The sequence below is a fragment of the Mesoplodon mirus genome (genome assembly GCF_964341445.2).
Source record: "Mesoplodon mirus genome assembly, chromosome: 9".
Lineage (NCBI taxonomy): Eukaryota > Metazoa > Chordata > Mammalia > Artiodactyla > Ziphiidae > Mesoplodon > Mesoplodon mirus.
The window spans coordinates 88,386,738-88,407,719 of NC_138985.1; the positions used below are offsets into that span (position 1 = coordinate 88,386,738).

The window sequence follows — 20,982 nt, forward strand, 5'->3', positions numbered from 1 at the left end:
GGAATCACAGTGCTTTCTTCTAAATCATTGTTCTCTTTTACCCAGAGCAGGCAAGCTCTTGAAGGGAGGAGACAAAGAGGGGTCAGAAGATGGTCAAGCCCCGGCTCACACTGTACTTGTACCTGTTCCCTCCAATCTTTGGATGCTGGACCTCAATCTACCTAGCCTTCAAGAATACTATACTCTTCTTGTACCCCCTCCAGCCAAATCTCTTTCAGGGAGCCTGAGTTCATCTGACAGATTTTACAAATTGGAAACCTATCTGCAGGGAAGATTCATGTTTTCTCCCACAGTCAGAAAATATGTCTGGACTCCTGTTCCAGTGTCCTTGAGGCCATCAGGCTGAGGTGGCTCTAATGCCATGGCAATCTATGTAAGTAAGCAAACCAAAGTCTAAGTCTGTATTTTAGAGGGTTCTGTTTTGGGTTTTTTTTTTTTTTTTGCTGTACACGGGCCTGTCACTGTTGTGGCCTCTCCCGTTGGGGAGCACAGGCTCCGGACGTGCAGGCTCAGCGGCCATGGCTCACGGGCCCAGCCGCTCCACAACACGTGGGATCTTCCCGGACCGGGGCACGAACCCGTGTCCCCTGCATTGGCAGGTGGACTCTCAACCACTGCGCCACCAGGGAAGCCCTAAGTCTGTATTTTATAAGCTTTATAGAAAATATTTTACTCCTTTGTTATTAATTTTTTGTAGGGGAATTTAAATAATTTGACCTGACATCATTTTATTAGAAATTGGAAATATGGGTGAATTTGAACAAATGCTCTGTGGAGTCAAATCTGCTTTAATCATTATTTCTTTTCTTTGTCTTTTTAGAAAACTACTATGACTCTCTCTGAGAAAATCAAAACCGTAAGTAACCTGCAGGTTAAAAAATTCTGTTGATGCCGCGTGGCTTCTACAGGGCTCCAACTTTCATGCAAACAAGTCATGCCTTGAGAGAAAATTTCATCTATGTCTGGAATGCCCCACAGCACATTGTAAGAGGCTCTATGACGTTATTATAAACCTTTGTTGGTTTAAAGTTGTTGTAAACCGCAGTGTGATTTTTTACTGGATCCTAAGTTAATTAAGTGTTATCATAATGAACTTAGTGGTTGTTGATTTCATCATATGTAAAAAATATATCTATCTGGGAGACGTCACAGGGTTTACTGTCATTGAGTGGAAAGAATGAAATCCCCAATTACATATGAATTTGGAGATACATATAGACACATATATCTGTATATATGTCTCTATACACAAACACACACACACACGTGTGTGTTTAGGACCATGTTAATTGGTTCACATTTTAGTTGAAGAACATGCATAACAAAAAGCTAAACCACATCTTTTTCACCTTTGACACTGTCCTGGGCAGAAATGAAAGTGAGGCCCACAGAACTCTGAATGCTGCTGGAAAAATGATGTCCCTTTCCCAATACTTCTCACTACAAAATATCTAAGATACCAGTGACAAGTAGGAGGCTGTAATTGGAACTGATGATTTACCTCCCTTTAAGACTCCATCAGAATGCATTCCATCATGCCTTTAACACATAAAGCCCAAACTCCCAGGTTATTTTTATCACTTGTATTTTCCTCTATACCCTGTCATGGAGCCAAATTCACATCCCTCCCTGACCTGACAAACCTGTCCATTATATCCTCTATAATTTAAAATCTGTAGTCAAGAAAATCCCCTAGATCATACATCTCTTTTTCTGAATGGTCACCTAACTTTCTTGATATAACAGAAAACTGGCTGTCTTCTGCTTCCCCTGCAGCATTCTTTTTAAGTTTATTTTTTAATTATGGTAAAGTAAACATACAATCAACTTACCATTTTAATGATTTTTCAAATGTACAGTTCAGTGATATTAAGTATATTCACACTGTTGTGCAATCATCTCCACTGTCTACCTCCTGGACTTTTTTCCCTGAAGCCCTCTTGATTGATGGTTATTTTCTCTCTCACCTGTCACCTCCCATTGGACAGGGAAGGAGCAGGTATCCCGGGTGGCACAGTGGTTAAGAATCCACCTGCCAATGCAGGGGACATGGGTTCCATCCCTGATCTGGGAAGATCCCACATGCTGAGGAGCAACTAAGCCCGTGCACCACAACTACTGAGCCTGCGCTCTAGAGCCCACGAGCCACAACTACTGAACCCGTGCACCACAACTACTGAAGCCCACACACCTAGAGCCTGTGCTCCACAACAAGAGAAGCCACCACAATGAGAAGCTCACGCACCACAATGAAGAGTAGCCTCTGCTTGCCGCAACTAGAGAAAGCCTGGGTGCAGCAACGAAGACCCAACACAGCCAAAAATAAATAAATAAAATAAAATAAATAAATTTATTTTTAAAAAGTTGCAAATGTGTGGCCTTCCAATACTAAAACTTTCTTGTAGTTAAACCCTAGGACTTTAAAATAGCGTAATAAAATAAAGTAATAAAATAAAATAGCATAAAAGACACTTGTATTTGGATCCTACTTATATACAATGATTCAGATGCCTTTACTTCTCCCCAAGTCCCCTGTGCTTTTTACTGTAAGAGTTACTGGCACTTCTCTGGATGGATCATGCTCTTTCGTACATATGAGCCTCTGCCATTTTTCTTCCTTCTGGATATAAAACTCTGCTCTCTCTAGTCTATTTTATCAATTTATACTCATTTCCAAAGACCCTTCTAAAATTTCACTTCTTGAAGGAAGTCTTCCCAGACTTTTCCATGCAGCATTAAGCACTTCCTCTAATCTCTATATATCTTGTTGGTGCTAATATGTAATCTAATTTGTTACGCTGTAGTTATATATGTCTGTCTCAGTCATCACAGTAAAGCACTCCCTCAAGAACAAGAACTGGAATCTATTTCATTTTTATATTCCTAGTGTCTAGAATATTGCCTGGAGCATCATAAATATTTATCAGGTAAGTATCCCAGGCAGAATTACCCTTTCCAGTTCTGCTCTATAGTCCTTTGTTTTAGACACAAAGATAACATTATCAATGCGCTCTTTACCACAGTTGACGGATTGAGACTTACTGAATTGTCAATGACTAAATATGGTTGGCACAAACCGCTTGTGATCCTTCTCTTTTCTAGGAGGACTTGGTACATATAGTTGGTGAGAGTGCAGCATTGGGGATGGCAGGAATAATATTGTGGGGAGGATATGAATATTCTGATTCAAAGGTAAGCAGTGATTACTCCGTCAGCCTCTTGGAGGTCTTCTAGATATTGATTTTCTTTTTTAATTTTTCAGGTTGGAGACAAACGGTTGCAGATTATCTACTCACTTGGCTTTAATAAAGTGCAAAGAGGACAGGCACTCACATTGAGCACTTACTCTGTACCAGCCACTGTTGCTGGTAGTAGCGTGGAAAGAGCACAAGTTTTCCAATCAGACAACCCTAAATGAGAATTCAAATTTTACATTCTAGGGATGTAATCTTGGACAAGTTAATTAACCTCTCTGAGACTCCATTTCTCCATCTAAAAAAAAAGGACTGAAATAAAACCTACTTTGCCAGAATTTTGGTAGATTAAATGATGTAATATATATGTGGCAAAGAAAGAATACTAAACTTTAAAAATAAATATTTTTTCATCCACATGGAGGATGGATTCTCCAAAAGTGATTCTTTATTTTCTGATTATCTATGATAGAAATGCTCATGGGAGGAAAAATATATTTATATAAACTTTATTAACAATCTACTCTTGATAGAAATGCTCACATGGGATAACTCTATTATTTTTCCACAGCTGACTTTGGACATGTTCAGTTGGTGGCCTGTCACACTACCTAAGTGAAAATTCTGAAACCACAGTTTTTCCTCACTTCTAGGTATTAACAAATAGTTCAATTTTCAGGTATTAAAACATCCAGTCTCATAAAATATAAAAACAGCCACATCTTTCTCGTTCGGCATTGCACAAGTCAGCATGGTGGGGTTAGTAAGAGCAGGAGGCCTGGGGTTGAATTGCTTGGGTTCCAGTGTTCACTTTTTGTTACCTACTAGCCATTTGACCTTGAGCAAATCTCTACAATTTCTTTATCTGTAAAATGGGGTGAATAATAGTATCTATCTCATAGGGCTGTTATGAGAATTACATTATTCATACATGTAAAGCACTTAAAACAGTACCTGGCACATGGTAAGTGCCATATAGGTGGTGGTTGTTACTCTCCAGGTTAAAACTTCTTGCTTCTCCCCACACCCCAAGTCTGGGTCTCAGTTACGGGGAAGAGGAGTACCATCAATTTTGTTGCTCATTTGCTTCAAGGATGGGTAAGGAGACTAGGGTGGAGAGGAGACAGCTGGGCAAGGTAATTTTTATTTATTTGGTGACATTTATAATTATTGTTGTCTCTTGAAGACCTTTGCACATGGCTGCCATGTAGGGTCTGGCTCCTTGCATGAGGGGCCCTTGAGATTTGGTTAGGGACACTCCCAATACCCACAAAACTTGCACCTCCAAGCTTTTGCTCCTGAGGCATTGGAAAGAGGGAGCTGGCATATGCTGAGATGGGGAAGGCTGTCAGAGCAGCAGGCTGGGAAGAGGATCAGGAGATCAGATTGGAGTAGGTTGAGGTTGAACTGTTTGTGAGACATCCAGGTGGAGATGTCAAACAGGCAGGTGGGTGTACAGTCAGTCAGGGATAAAGTCTGGGAAATACACATTTGGGAGTTCTATTTAAGGCAGTGAGATGGGATGAGTTTATCCAGAGAGAGTATAGCTGGAGAAGAGAAATGGTCCAAGAACTAAGCCTAGGGCACTCCAGGGTTAAGAGGTAGGAAAGTTGAGCAGGAGCTGGTAAAGGAGATGAAGAAGGAGCATTCAGTGAGATAGGAAAAATCCAGGAGAGTGTGACATCCTGGAAGATGAGTGAAGAAGGAATCTCAAGGAAGAGGGCTGGGACAGAACAGGGGATGCACCAGTTGAACTTGATCGGGTTTGCCTGTGTTCTATGCTCTCTTTGATTACAGTCTCCCCCCAATCTTTTCTTTTCTCCCTCCTCCCTCCCCCTTTCCTTCTTTCTTTCTTTCTTCCTTCCTTCCTTTTCTTCCTTCCTTCCTTCCTTCCTTTCTTCCTTCCTTCCTTCCTTCCTTTCTTCCTTCCTTTCTTCCTTTCTTCCTTCCTTCCTTCCATCCTTCCTTCCTTCCTTTCTTCCTTCCTTCCTTCCTTCCTTCAATCCTTCCTTCCTTCCTTCCTTCCTTCCTTCCTTCCTTCCTTTCTTCCTTCCTTCCTTCCTTTCTTCCTTCCTTTCTTTCTTTCTCTCTCTCTCTTTCCCTCCCTTCCTTCCTCCCCCTTCCCTCCCCCCACTTTCTTTCTTTTTCTTCCTTTCTTTTTTATTCTATGGTTTCCTGGTTTTATTTTTTTCCATCTGTCCTAGAAACCTCCTCAGATGCCTCAGGTAAGGAGTCTTGCCCTGACTAAAAATGGCATTTTTTCCTAAATATAGTATGAAGCTGGCCTAGACTGAATGTGCCTTGAACAAAAATATTACACACAGGAATTTCAGAACTTGTAATTGCCCAAGTGATCCTTGTTCAACTGCCTGCCATTAAGTGCTTTATTCTGCCTTACGATTTTGCATTTGAACCCCTAAATCCTTATTAGATGGATTCACATTTCCAGGGCCTCTTCTCCCAGAGAAACTATCCCACTGTTTTAAATTAATTGGAGTTCTTTATGCAAAATAACTGACATGCTAGTTGAAAACACACTTTATGTTTATTGAATCTACTAGGATTTTCCCATGGTCCTTCCTTTATGGATCAAGGCAGGCATTGATGAAGATTCTAGCCAGATTATTCTGGGTTAGCTGATGATGTCATTTCAGTTAGGCTAGCCCATCCTAGCCACACAGTGTGATCATCCATAGGTGAAAATGTGTCCTAGTGTTAAAGCCCCAAATTGTGGACACATCAATGGCACCCAACCGTAGACTTGTGGGAAGAGAACCTTACTTTCTATATGCTATACAAGTGACTTAGGCTTTTGATTGTAAATAATGATCTTTTATAGACTCTCCTACAACCCAACTGATGAATAAATAGTGGATGATATATTTATACTATGAAACTGAATCACAGCTAAATTTTTTTTAAAAAGGGCTACATGTATGAACATTGGGGAAAAAATCTCAAGAATGTTGTTTGAAAAGCAAGTTGTATAAAATAAAATATCCCATATAATATAAATTTATATAAAAATTTAAAAACACACTGGGACTTCCCTAGTGGTGCAATGGTTGGGAATCCGTCTGCCAACGCATGGGACACAGGGTCGATCCCTGGTCTGGGAGGATTGCACATGCCGTGGAACAACTGAGCAACTAAGCCCGTGCCCCACAACTACTGAGCCTGTGCTCTAGAGCCCGCGAGCCACAACTACTGGGCCCACGTGCCACAGCTACTGAAGCCTGCACGCCTAGAGCCCGTGCTCTGCAGCAAGAGAGGCCACCACAATGAGAGACCCGCACACCGCAGTGAGCAGTGGCCTCTGCTCGTCACAGCGCGGGGGAGCCCACGCGCGGTGGAGAAGACCCAACGCAGACAAAAATAAATAAATTAATTAAAGAAAAAAGAAAAGTATAAAAAAATTAAAAACGCAAAATAATATTACATATTGTTCATAATTACATTTATATGTAGTAAAGTTATAAAAACATGGATGCAAGGACTACGCCCCTCCCCCAACTTCAGGAGGACGGTTATCTCTGCAGAGGTAAGAAGAGGAATGGCATAACTTGGCAGTCTTAGAAAAATCTGACCTGATATTAACATAGATGAAGTATCAGTATCAAAATTGTTTCACAATTAAATTTAAATTTAAAAAAAAACCCACGTTAATGATTTTCTTTGTAAAGTGTTACTACAAATATCTCTTTTTTTTTTTTTTTTTTTTGCTGTACGCGGGCCTCTCACTGCTGTGGCCTCTCCCGTTGCGGAGCACAGGCTCCGGACACACAGGCTCCGCGGCCATGGCTCGCGGGCCCAGCCGCTCCGCGGCATGTGGGATCTTCCGGGATCGGGGCACGAACCCGTGTCCCCTGCATCGGCAGGCGGACTCTCAACCACTGCGCCACCAGGGAAGCCCTACAAATATCTCTTTAAGGATAGCCTCTAGTGGAAAAATGTGGAATCATCTTCCCCTGAAAATGGTATGAAATTGGTTCATTAGTGTATTCCTAATCAAAGGCATGGATCATCACTTATGGGACTTTATAAGGGTTTAGTCTATCATTTAAATGATTAATCACTGAAATGCTCTTTCTTCCCAGTCTTACCAGATATAAAATTCAGGTATTAATAAATACCACCTGGATAATGGAATCACATTTTGAAAGTGATCTAAATAGATCTCTGTTTTTCCTACAGGAGACCTGCTTGTCTGTGCAAAAATTTATTCAAGGGCTATTGGACCATTATGCTCTTAATGTGACCACAGCAGCCAAACTCTGCAAAGTCTATGTCACAATAATGGAAGATGTGTTCGAAAAGCACCTGAATCCTCCTCCTATCTGCATATGCCTGAAAGTAGCAGTAAGAAATATGTCCTAAGTAAGAGTTTGAGAGTCATCATTTCTCCAGCCAATAAACTGAAGACAATAAAGGACATGAAGGATGGGTTTGTGTGTCACTGCTCTCATGGCTGGCATGGAGAGTCTTGCCAGCAACGTTCTTCGGATGTCTTGAAAGGGAAGGATAAGCCTCCTATGGCTAACTTTAAATTATCAGTTTCTCTGCATGACCTTCTCTGTGATTCTGTTGATCTTTTTTACCCCCTACGGCAACGTCAATCCTTCCTTGAAATACTGAAGGGTAGGAGATGCTGATTTTTTTTTCTTTAACTTCAATCTACTTCTAAAATAATCTGTTGGCTTTCAAGTAAAATAAATAAATAAATAAAGGGTATTCATTGGCTCCATAGAGCCATTAGATAGAGCAGTTATCTATTGGGTGCTTACTTCATGCGAAGCACTAAGGATAAGGATGTGAATGTGCCGAAGTCTCTGTCCTTGGGGAGCTTAAATTATTGTGGGAAAGTGGACGGTAATAAATAAACACATACATTTATATCAAATGGTGCTAAGTGCAGTGGAGGGTAACAAAGCAGGGTAAAGGGATTAGGGAGTGTGGGAGAGCACTGGAAATTACATCTAAGGTCATGAAATGTGGCTCCCTAATGAGAGTACCTAAAGGCAGGAGGAGCAGATCACAGATGTATCTGAGAAGAGCATTCTTGGATTAGGGAAGAGCAAATGCAAAAGTCATTAAGTGAGAGCAGGTTTGGAGGGTTTCAGGGCCTCAAGAAGGCCACTGTGGCTGATGCAGGATGAAGAGTGAGCCAGGTCATTAACTGACTCTATTTGAACTAAGAGTTTGAGTGAAGGTAACTTTAAAAAAATAATTTAAGAGAAATTTCTGGAAGAAAATGGGTCAAGTAAGATGTATCTACATTTTATTATTTTTTAAGAAAATAAATATACACAAATTGGACAGCAACAAGAGCTTCTATTATGATTAGATGTTGCTACAATAGTTTTGAGACTCTGATTGCTAATAGCAAATTGAGAAATGTGTAATAAGGTCATGTGAGATATGGAACGTACAATAACATGGGAGCTACAGAAGGCGACCACTGTGTTATAGCTGTTTCTGCTCCAACGATTGGGAATTCCTATATGATACAAGTGACCCCAGGATACCAAGTCATGGGGCAAGAGGGACTCTATACTGAATGCTGTAGGGCTCAATTTTATCCAAAGTATCACTAGGGCTCTTAGAAATTCATTTGGCAATCATCAATATCAGAAGGTAAGCCCTATTAGACTCCCATAAGATGGAATTTATATAGGAAATTCTTTGATGTGGTACCTGCTGGTTTATTAAAGTGTACTGTATCTAAAGCAATTTCCTTTGAGTTTTGAATGCATGGCAAGTCATTTGAAAAATTCATATGATGACTTGATCTGACCTAGTTGTAATCCAGATCATTTTCTTTCATAAAGATTCAAAAGAGATTATGCTACCTCAAATACCGTTTCCCTCCTTAGTTTAGGGAAGATGTTTTCCTGCCTGAAGCTTTCCAAATATTAGACTTTTCTTGGTACTTTATCCAGGTATATAGAACGTTGATAGGTAGATCACACTCAGATTCAAACTTCATTTGTTTGTCTATTTTCTCATTTTCAGGAGAAGTAACTTTAAAGAGGCAGTGAAATATAGTAAGCTAAATTGGGGGCTATCTGTAAGTTCCCCTATTTTGTTGGTATCCTGCTGCACCAAGGCTGCAATTACAATAATTCGATTCTTGTGCCCAAGCAACAAACGTTTCTACAACTCTTAAAAATTTGGTGCTAAGCCATGATAAGTGAAAAAGAATAGCTCCTTCTATCCTTACAATGATAAGTTTTTCAACGATTATTATATGAGTTTCAATATGCAGTGAATTCCAGTAAGGTAGGCAAAGGCAAATATTAATACATACTATCACCATTTTGAAGATAAATAAAATAAGATACAGAGATATTGAGAGGTATAGCCAATTTTACCCACTAATCGGTGAATATATAAAAGATGGCATACACATCACTGCTTTCCACTGTTTAAACTAACAGTGCCTCCAAAATAGTCAAGGCATAAGAAGAAGGATTAAGGTAGAGGAAAGAAAAAGGGAAAACGTATGGAAAAGACATAGAAGAAAATAGGACCCCCCCAATTCTATTCCCACAAATAATCATTTAACTTTTTCTAAATAAAAAAGTTATATTTTATTTCACTTAAATTTAATAGCAAGCAAAAGAAACTAAAACCAAAGGATGCCACATTTCTAACAACAGATACTTCAAAATGTTTGACTTGTTAAAAAAAATATGCTCAAGTTAAAAACAGATTATGAAAAACACTGAATTTTTGTTATTTATTTATCTTGCATAACTTTGGGTTTCCAGACCATCGTGCTTAGTAAACTGTCTCATAAAAACTCATCAATTATGTCTAATCCAAAGACAAACACATACATCTCTATTTTTCTTAAATAAAAGATCAAAATTTAAACTCCATTACTATGTTTATGATAATTCTCCAAGAGACATTAATAAAGGATACACTGTAATCAAAATATCTTATAAATACTACAAACCACTTTAGTAAATGAAACATACCTTGTAAGATGATAGGTAATACCTGTTAGAAACCCTGAGAGTGCTCCTGAATTACCTGAACAATGATACTTTGTTGTCTAGGGCAGTGTTCTTTCTTACCTTCCATTAATTGTTAAAAAAAAAAATCACAGTACCCTTTATTGGACACAAACTTTTTGATGAGATACTTGCTTTTTTCCAGTCTTCTAATTGTTCCACACCATTAACTTTTAAATCAGAAAGAATGTATGTCTTCATCTCCATAGCAGTATGTCATACTTTCTGGTCCTTAGTAAATGCATTTCATTGTGTTTATTTGTATATTGGAGATATTCTTTACAAAGCCTTCTAGTTTTCTCTCCTAATTTAAACTCCCATCTTCAGCTCAGGATAATTTTCTTTCATTATTTTTCATTCTCTCTGTTCATTTAAGAAATTACTATTAGATGGATCTTAGCACTTCTAGATCTATACTCAGTGTTGCTTTTCTTTCATGTATTCTAAGCCTTTGTCTTTTTTGTTTTGTATTATGGATTTGCCCACTTTTTCTTCTGGAATGCTAGTTTAGTCTTCACAATATTCTGACACTCATATTTTTAATTCCAAAGAATTCTTTTCTTGTGTGTGTATGTGATCCTTGGCTATCCATTTATATTTATGAGGGAACAGAGTGATTGCAAACCGTCATAAGGATCACCCAACCCCTGCCAACCCCCTGCCTTTGTTTGCGTATATTTACTCAACAGGACTCTTATGTTGAATGAAAGAATGGGCTGTACACTGTGAAAGGGGCTGAGGCAGGCTGACAAGTAAGATTCCATCTGGGGCGTGTGAACAGAAAACAGGTAGGTTGGTAGGAACCCTCACAATCATCAAAGTAAGGAGAAAATTACCTTGGAAGAGGAGTGTAATTCCCTCGAGGGCTGAGAAGCCTTTTTATGCCCTCTGTGCCCACTGGGGAGACCCACTATACCCAGTTCAGCACTGCTCTTGTATTGGGTCCCACGGATACTCTGAACCCTACCTGGGAAGGTCTTTCTCTATATTTCAGCGTCCCGGGGTCACATGGCTCTTTTACTTGTCGTGCTCCATACTCTGAGAAGTTGAATGGTCTGACTGGTTCTGCTATACTGGAGTCAATATTTTAACTGATTGCTCAGATAATTGGTTCCCCATGCACTTGCGTTTTTTGGAGCTGTTGTCTCTGCACCTAAGGTTTTTTTCTCCAGTGGAAGGGACAGTTCATACCTCTAAAGTAAATTTCTACTGTTAAAAATTTCTGATTCAATTCAATCTATTTTCGATCTTTGAGTCATGTCACGTCTTCTTGTTTTCAGCTTTATACTGTACTTTTTCTGAGGACATGTACTGCAGATGACACAGTAAATACATGATCTCAATTTATCATCTTGAACCAGTGGTTCTAGTAGATTAATGTATTTACTCAGTATGATAACTAAAACCCCACTAAAATTTAATTATTCTATTATCATCAAGGATAGCACATCCTAGGAAATCTTTCCAATGTATGGTTATTTTTACCTCTATTTTCCAACTAAAGTCTCAATCAAAGTTTTCTTTCTTCCTTCTTAAGTCAGTGAATTTAAATTGGGTATTTTCAGAAACAATGATCACTTATACCAATGTGCTTTTAAGAGAGTCTGACTTTGGTTATAAAGAGATGTAATGCCAGCCTCCAGTTTAACTTGGAGGACTGAGTCACCTCTGTAATGACATGTTTCTCTGAACAGCCATAGGGCATCCTTTTGCCACTGAACCTCTGCTGTGCATCAGGTGACTAAAGGACGGGCAGCAAAGAAAAGCAAAGGTAAAATATACTTTCTGTTTTGTTTGAAAATATTTTAAGGACTGTTTTTAGAAACATGCTTTCTCAGAGGAGTTAGAAAAAAACTAGTTTTGTTTCATTTCTTGGAATACTCTGATTTCTTTTCTGGCCTAACTTATTTTATTTAGTTTCCAAATTCAGTATCTTTCAAAATGTGAACTTGCTTTTATGAAGCTAACATTGTAAAAAATACATTTGTCACTGATAGATATAACTTAAATTCCAGTTCATTTTTTATTATAAATTTGTATTTGAGGATGATTCTCACATTAATATCTATTTGAGACTTGTTTCATTTCTCTTCTATATGAACAATTTCTCTGAAAAGCAGCTTTTTGCAGTGTGTTGGGTTATCATAACCTAATACTTAATCCTTAATACAATAGCATCAGAATGTATCCCTTAAAGCAGGTTAGTAAACTAACTGTAGATAAGCCATAGAACATATGGCTTTATGAGACAGCCACAATTTTAATATTTTTTATAACTGATAGCTGTGCAGAATCCCTTAAGCTAACTTTATATACCTAAATGGTTTTCTTTACATATAAGTGTATTTCTTTATTTGATAAAGATTTTATTTTTGCATGATCATTAATAAAATGTATTTTAAAAGATACGTTACATAGTTATCATACCTACTGTATTAGATAGTATTAGAAGGCTGTTATTTGGAACAAGTATTGCAGTTTTTAGGAAACATATGAACATTTAAAATGGTTCAGAAGATGGTTATTTTTTTGGTCATAAAATATGTTTTAAATTTTCTTTCCAAATACTAATAAAGGGACTGAATATTTAGAGATGAAAATCAATAGGTACTTCAAATAACAAAATCAGTAATTGGGAGGAGGATGTAAACATATATATACATAAAGATAGATAGATTTAGATTTTCCAGAAAAGAAAGAACAAGTACCAAAGCAATATGAGAAAGACAAATCTTAAATCATTTAATCCATTGGAGAAAGTACATCTTAAAGTCAAGAAATAGCCTGAAGATGGAGAAAACAGCTGTCTACTTCGGTGGCTACATACACCAAAGGTAAAGTGAAAATTTTGAAAAATTATGAGTTGAATAACATAGCGTAGGCAATGAAACTTGATTATCTCTAACTCCCTCATGGCCAGCTCCTGAACAACGATCTTCAATCTAGAGCCATTACTAATTAAGATATTCATATTACTAATAAATACTTATATTATAGATTTACTTAAGAGAGTTTAGTCACATGATTTATTTCAGCCTTGTCTGTAAATTTGAATTCAGTTTGATGACAGAAAGAAGGTTCCTTGTTGAAGTATTTATTCATAGATTCTTAATGTTTAAGTAGAGTCAGGAGCAAAGAGTTGAAAAGGTATTAAATGGTGAAGTTAAGAAAATTTTTTAAAATAACAAGTTATAAAAACCTCATGTGGGGCTTCCCTGGCGGCGCAGTGGTTGAGAGTCCGCCTGCCGATGCAGGGGAAACGGGTTCGTGCCCCGGTCTGGGAAGATCCCACATGCCGCGGAGCGGCTGGGCCCGTGAGCCATGGCCGTTGGGCCTGCGCGTCCAGAGCCTGTGCTCTGCAACGGGAGAGGCCACGGCAGTGAGAGGCCCGTGTACCGCAAAAAAAAAAAAAAAAAAAAAAAACCCTCATGTGCAGAGATTCAAGATTCATGTCCTTTATAATGTTTTTGAGAATCATCATATGTACCATATTTTCTTAGCAATAAACTTCTATGGGAACCTGACTCTTTCTTGGGAAAAACTTTAGCAAATTCAGTAATTAAAGTTATAGTTATATTTACATCATCATCTATAATTACTTGTTTGTTGAAATCTAGTCCTCCTTAAGTTAGCACATCCTTGAATTTTTCTACATTTAATAGACTTGCAGTTGCTATGAATTTCTAACAGGAACAATCTCCAGTTGTCTTTTTCACAGAAGGAAGCTTTTCACCTAAGCGTTGGTCCAATGTTCATAATAGATCCAAATGAATAAATCCCATGTTCCCTCTTATCAAGTATATTTGAAAAAAAAATCCACTCTTCAAGGGACACTATTTCTTAGATGCATTATATTGGGTGGTTCAAGAATTGGCTATTATCCTAGGCTCAATTGCTCTGCCTTTATCATAGGTATCCCAGAACAACCTTGGTGCATCCTTAGTCCAACCCAGAACCCATGAATGGAACATTTCCAAATTTCCTTATTGTATTAAGAGATTCTGTCAAGGTTACATTTGGAAACCAAATTCTATTTCAAAATATTTTCAAGTTATATGGTTTGTATAATTAAACTGCGTGGAATTAATGGGCATGAACGAGTAAACTTTTTAAGGAACTAAAAATTCATTGTATGAAAAAGCATTTACTTCACATTTATGGTTAGTATATGCTACTATAATTAACTCAACTTTCTTTACTAATATCCAAGTGCAACACACCTCTCATATCATGTGAATGGGCAACCAAAGTAGATATCAAGTAATGATCTTTTTCAAATTCATACAAATTAATGACTAGTTAGCTACTATATTTGGTGTTTTAACAGTTTATTAAAATTTTTAAAAAATAAAGCATAATTCCTTGGTTACACAATAATACATACTACTTGTTATTAGAACCTGGTGGAGCTCAGGCTGACCAGCACATTCACTTGCAACATCAAAAACTTTATCATACATCCAGCAGGTGTACCTGAAGTGGAAGCCTAGAGCCTTAGAAGGAGATATGAGATATCTAGGTAGCTAAGCATACCTAGATCCAAACCTGAAAAGTGAAGAAAAATACATGCAAACATAATTTTGCCAGCTCTTAATTTTTTATGTGCCACAGTCTTTTCAGATTGCTTAATTGTAATGGGTTTAACAGTTTATAACCAAGTTTACTGAGGGTTGACAGGGATATTTTAGGTAGGGAACATTAGTTGCAATGCCAAAGGGCACTGTAAACTCAGGCATGAATCAACTGAGTATCAGGAAGTGAGACCATAGTGGTGAGATGTCCAGAGAGCAATCCAGTTCAGAGGGATTGCCATCTTGGTTAGAAAATCTGTCTTTTGTGAAAATGTCAGCCAGAGGGCTATAAAGTTGCAGAGGGGTGTGGAGGAAGGGGTGGTGAGCAAGATTCCATCCTATATTCATAAATTTAAAAAGTGGAATTTAAGTGCACAAGTATAATTTTGAAAAATGAGATTTCAGCTCATAGAGGATAGATGTCAGTACTATATTTGCATATATAAAATGCTATCATTTATCATCATACCCTTGCTGCCCCCCCAAAAGACAGTATTGTGATATGCTATAAAGGCAAATTAAAACAATATAAATAAAAATTGAAAAGGTGAGACAATGAAACTTTTTCCAGTGTGCTTTTTCCAGTAACCTCTGCTTCATACTGACTTCTGTTATATTGCACTGAGATCTCCTCATTTTGTGTTGTAAACACACCAGGGTAGTTGGATAGAACTCAAAGAAAGAAATATGATTTGAGAAAGGGTTTATAATAGGGAAGTGTGAGGAAGAATAAAAAATAAAAATAATGCCATAAACATTGAAGAATTTTTTAAAAAGTCAGAAGTTAATTTCCGTCAAAAAGGTACTATTGGATAAAATACACTGGAATTGAAGTGCTTAAGAAAACACAAGAAAAAATGATCTGAAGTTGAATGGGTAAAATGCAACTTCCTGAGTTATTTAAAATTAGTTGGATAAATCACCAAAATTAACGTATAGGCAAGGAAATAAAAAGAATGATCAAAGCATCTTTTTCATACCAAATCCTTCCAAATGCTTTTATTGTTATAGCTAGAGCTTTGCATTGTTTACCATCAGAGAAGGCCTATTACCCTACAGCGTATTTTTCCACTTGTAATAAGTAATGTAGTGGCATTGTGCACTGCCTTTTGTGGTGCATAATAACACTAATCAATTTCTTTCTTTCTTTCTTTCTTTTTTTTTTGTGGTACGCGGGCCTCTCACTGTTGTGGCCTCTCCCGTTGCGGAGCACAGGCTCCGGACACACAGGCTCAGCGGCCATGGCTCATGGGCGCAGCCGCTCAGCGGCACGTGGGATCCTCCCAGACCGGGGCACGAACCCGTGTCCCCTGCATCGGCAGGCGGACTCTCAACCACTGCACCACCAGGGAAGCCCTATTAAATTTCTTTAGGCCTATCTTCTGTGTTCCTACTGAACATCTCCTAAACCATTAACCACTGTTAGTTTTCCTTCATCATAGATAATTAAACAACCTATAATTAGTTCTTAATATCCTCGTGTCAGCATAGAGTGGTAACTTAAAGCTCTGGCTGATGGTGTTTACTTCAACTACAAAAAATAAAGCCCCTCTTATTTCCTGAAAGGGTCTTTTTCTTGCCCTGTTGCAGAAAAGCATACCATTTTCTCAAATAACTTTATAAAAAAATGATCTTTGTAGTAAAATCAACTCAGATATTACCTTGTTTAGGAAGCCATGCCAGATTCCTTATAGTCAGAATCAATGTACATCTTCTTTCTTTTCCAAAGAATTTTATTCATTTTTAAAAAATTTGAGTAATGGTTTTGGATAGCTGCTACATCAACATAGTACAAAATCCCAACAGAAGTTTCCTGCCCCCCAAATCTTACCCTACCCCTGCCGTTTCTCTCCCTCAGCCACAAGTTCCTCTTCCTGGAGGCAAGTAATGCAATCATAATTCTTCCAGAGATATTCCTTAGTGCATAGATCACATATTTACATATATATGTAATATATATATTTGTATATATATATTACATATATACACATACTTTTATATATATATATATATATATCCCTTTCTCAGAAAAATAATGGCAGCATTCTATACATATCTAGCTTTTTAAGAATTTTAAGTATATGTACAGACATATACATAAAACAAATATATACCTTAAAGAATAATTATGATATCTGGTGGATATCCATATCAACATGGAGAGGCAACCTCATTCTTTGTTACAGCTGCGTAGTATTCCATTGTGTGGAAAGCCATGCTTTATTTCACCAGTCTCTTAATGATAGACATTTGTTTCCAACTTGGAAATGATAGGCAATGCTGCAATGAATAACACAGAAGCAGAATTTCCAGGTGAAAGGTTTTGTGCATTTGTCACTCAGATAAAAATTTCAGCCTTCTGTTTCCACCAGGAATGCACCATCATTCTTTTTTTTTTTTTTTTTTTTTGCGGTACGCGGGCCTCTCACTGCTGTGGCCCCTCCCGTTGCGGAGCACAGGCTCCTGACGCGCAGGCTCAGTGGCCATGGCTCACGGGCCCAGCCGCTCCGCGGCATGTGGGATCTTCGCGGACCGGGACACGAACCCGTGTTCCCTGCATCGGCAGGCAGACTCTCAACCACTGCGCCACCAGGGAAGCCTCGCCATCATTCTTTATTCTTTCTTCATTACAGGGAGTTTCGAGCCAGTGCTTGCACATTTCACCTTGCTCAAATTTCCTACCTTGCTAAAATATGTATGCTCGTACAGAGGAATGGGTGCCGTTAACAAAACCAGGCCAATCCTAGCTATTCCTGTCAGGACAAAGGCAGAAATTGAAATTAAGCTATGCTTACTTAAGAGAAAACAATGTGACCTGACCACAACCTTTTTCCTCTCAGGTGCCTGCCCTGCCACTCCAGTCTGTACCTTGACATTCAGATCTGGTATCTAGAGAACCCAGATCAAACTCTCCTATATAAATATCCTTGTAGTTCTTAGGCCAGAGGTTCGGCCTCACCACCACCCACCCCCAGCTTCCTAGTTTCTGTCTGCTTACCCTGCCTGGTATCCCAGCTCTTCTGGTCAATGGCTTGGGTCATATTATGGGAGTAGAGGGTGTTTTAAGTTATAATCTTGACTATGGACATTGAAAAAAAACCTTAGTAACATTTCACAGACCACTAGATGGCTTTCCAGTTCAAAAAATTCAAGTAGAAAACTGAGGATTCAAATCAACCTAATGTTATTTTAAGGAGCTCAGTTAAAAATGGTTTGACAGAGGGAACATTTTATTCAAAATGTGGTTCTAAGACTTTGTGTGCTTTTCCTAGAAGCTGTTGATCTTGGCTGCAAGAAATTTCAAGTCCTAAAGGAGAAGTAATACTTTTTGACAAAGACTAAGTATATACGCTTATGTAAGGACAATTATATTCTCTTTCAGGTTTTAAAATGCTCTTGCTTCATAAAAAATGTGGCCTTTCACACCGAAGAGTGAATTTCCCATTAGCACAAGCAACACTGAAATAGTCATTTTTATATATTTACAAAACTTAAGCTCATTTTTAGGAAGGGAAGCCGTTTTGTACAATCAAGATAGTCCAGTAGTTCTAAAATTTGTTCAGATGGAAGGACATCAGTGTTCTTTGATTATGACGTGAAATAGAGTTATAATAAAATTTAGTACCTAATGATGAATTGTGGAACTTAAACAAATCTTATCATATAGTATATTATATTGTAAACCAATAGGCATCAAGTTTTTAAGAAGAATGTATGGGAAAAACTCTATCCATTAAAATATATTTTTTCTTCTGCTGGAACACTTAGGGCCAGCTTTTACAATATTGATATTTCATAAGAGAAGAACTTAAGAACCATCAGGATAAGACATTGATTAACAGTCAGACTAAGGTAATAACATTCTTTAGATAAAAAAATGGAAGCCTATTATTGGCCTTTTCTCTAATAAGCTTTAATGAGAAAGCAGGTTAACAATTATTTCTACACAGTTGAGATGAACTCAGCACCTCTGCTCTATTTTCCATGTTGATAAATATTTATGCATATATATTTATTATTGGCAACAAAATATCACTTCAGTCAGTACTTCCCTTAAAGGTTTGGAAATAAAACATCGTGTTTTTAAATTTCCAATAAAAATGGGGATAATGACCTTCAGGATACCTTTTTAAACCCTTGTGGATTTAGGGGAAGACACTTGGAGTCTTGAAGATTTTGAAAACAAACCCCAATATCACGAAAAAAAGAAACAGAAGAGTTGTAGACTTGGAAAATTAATTTCTTCCACTAATACATTAATATTAAGAGATGAACGTGTATGTTAGAGCACCGTAGCTGTGCTGCGGTGAGGTCTGAGGCCTGCTTGATGGAAGGCAGTACCCAACTTCCTGTTGTTGGTGTCACGTTCTCTTCTCAGTGGGTGAAGAAGTCCAGAACTGTGAAGCCAGGGTCAAAGCAGTGGTGGCCAGGCCTTGCTCACTGTGGCTCTTGCTTCCACCAGGGGAGGTTCTGAGGAGAAATCTACCTCCCTTTACCCTCTGGGTTTCACAGATGTGTCACTTTGCTGGGAATCATTTATCCAGGGCCCTTCAAAACGTCTTCATGGAAATTTCCCAGTTGGAGGAAGGGAACTAGTCCTTCATACATGTTCTCAGAACAAACCTAAGAAGAGAAAACTGGGTGGGCTTCCCTGGTGGCGCAGTGGTTGAGAGTCTGCCTGCCGATGCAGGGAACACGGGTTCGTGCCCCGGTCCGGGAGGATCCCACATGCCGCAGAGCAGCTGGGCCCGTGAGCCATGGCCGCTGAGCCTGCGCATCGGGAGCCTGTGCTCCGCAACGGGAGAGGCCACAACAGTGAGAGGCCTGCGTACTGGAAAAAAAAAAAAAGAGAAAACTGGGTGATAAAATTTAGGGGAAAAATCCAGATTGAACTCCTCGCCATCCCCACCCCCAATATCCTGCCAATTCTTCCTAAAATCCCACTGATTCGAGATTTGTTTAAAAAAGCAAAACTTCCTGGAAAGATTATGAGAGTGGGGAAGGGAAAAAGACAAGGAAAGTGCTACTGGTGACTCATGGTTAAGTGCGGATAATTCACAGATTGTTATGCTGTGACAACTAGTCAAGGTACAGGTAGAGCTTGGCAGTGGGGATTTTGATGGCCTGGGTAGGATGAGGGAAAGGGGTTTAGAGGGATTCTGAGGCCAATGGCAGGCCTGGGGAGGTTCCCTGGTGAAGGAAAGAGGGTGGGAGAAGCACACAGTTAATGATAGCACAGCCGGGGCAGGGGACAGAAAAGATTGTCTGGGAGGTGCAGAGCGAGGGACTCTCCTCCCAGAAAGCCAGGCTTAACTAGGAGAGTGACAGAGGGGGCACCAGTGATGTGACAAACCTGCGTGGGAAGCAGAAACCCAAGGCATACAGCAAATAGAAGACACAGGCACTGGATTTCCCTTGTTTATTTTGCCTGTATTCGTTGTGCACCTGAACATTTTATCAGGGGCTCTGCCTGCCACCTGCCGTGGAACGTGTGCCTGCCATTTACTGGAGAAAAGAGAATAACAATGTTCCAGGATAGGAGAACAGAACCACTAGGTAACTTTGTAGTAAATGAATGAGGACTTTCTGTGGCAGTGATGAGGAGACTGACCAAAAGGGAAACAATAATCAGTGGAAAACTATGTTTTGAATAAAACCCAAAGCAGGAAGTGTCCTGGGAGAATAGGGTTTTTTTTTGTACACATACATAGCCTTCTCTAACATAAACTGAATTTTAAATTCAAAGAAAAAATGTTTTTCTATGAATGAACACCTTATGCACATCCATTTTTCTTACCCTGAGGCAGAACATGATAAAAACATTCAAAGATAAGAGGCAGTTTTGAGGACCGCAATTCTTATTGTACTCATAAAATTATACTCCCTTGAAAATACTGTTCTCTTCAAACCATAATTTATACGTTGGTTATATTTCATGTTACTAAGTAATCTTACTCATCTTTGCATTGTGGAAGGATACAGATATTTATTCTGTGAATGGATGAGGAAAATATCTTCCTCCATAGCCTTAAAAACTGGTATTTTGTGTATATCCCAAACTGATGTTTTATGTATCACTTAGGACTTCTTAATGTCATTGAATAAAGTTTTACAGATTACTTATAATTTTTGTTTACCTCTGTGTCCTAGGCCTGAGAAATGCTATAAGATTTGCCTGGTGACACCTGGTGGTTAAAA

The 20,982-nt window shown here is 38.6% G+C and overlaps 1 pseudogene across 1 annotated transcript in view; it reads left to right on the forward strand.

Annotated features, from left to right (window-relative positions):
- The window catches only part of LOC309810281, a 42,549-nt pseudogene extending 34,720 nt beyond the window's left edge, over nt 1–7,829 (forward strand). Inside the window, exons 4-6 of the transcript in view lie at nt 46–292; nt 3,103–3,192; nt 7,389–7,829. The product of the transcript in view is annotated as an uncharacterized misc_RNA (transcript). The remainder of the gene's footprint in view (nt 1–45; nt 293–3,102; nt 3,193–7,388) is intronic.
- Nucleotides 7,830–20,982: the final 13,153 nt, after the last annotated feature.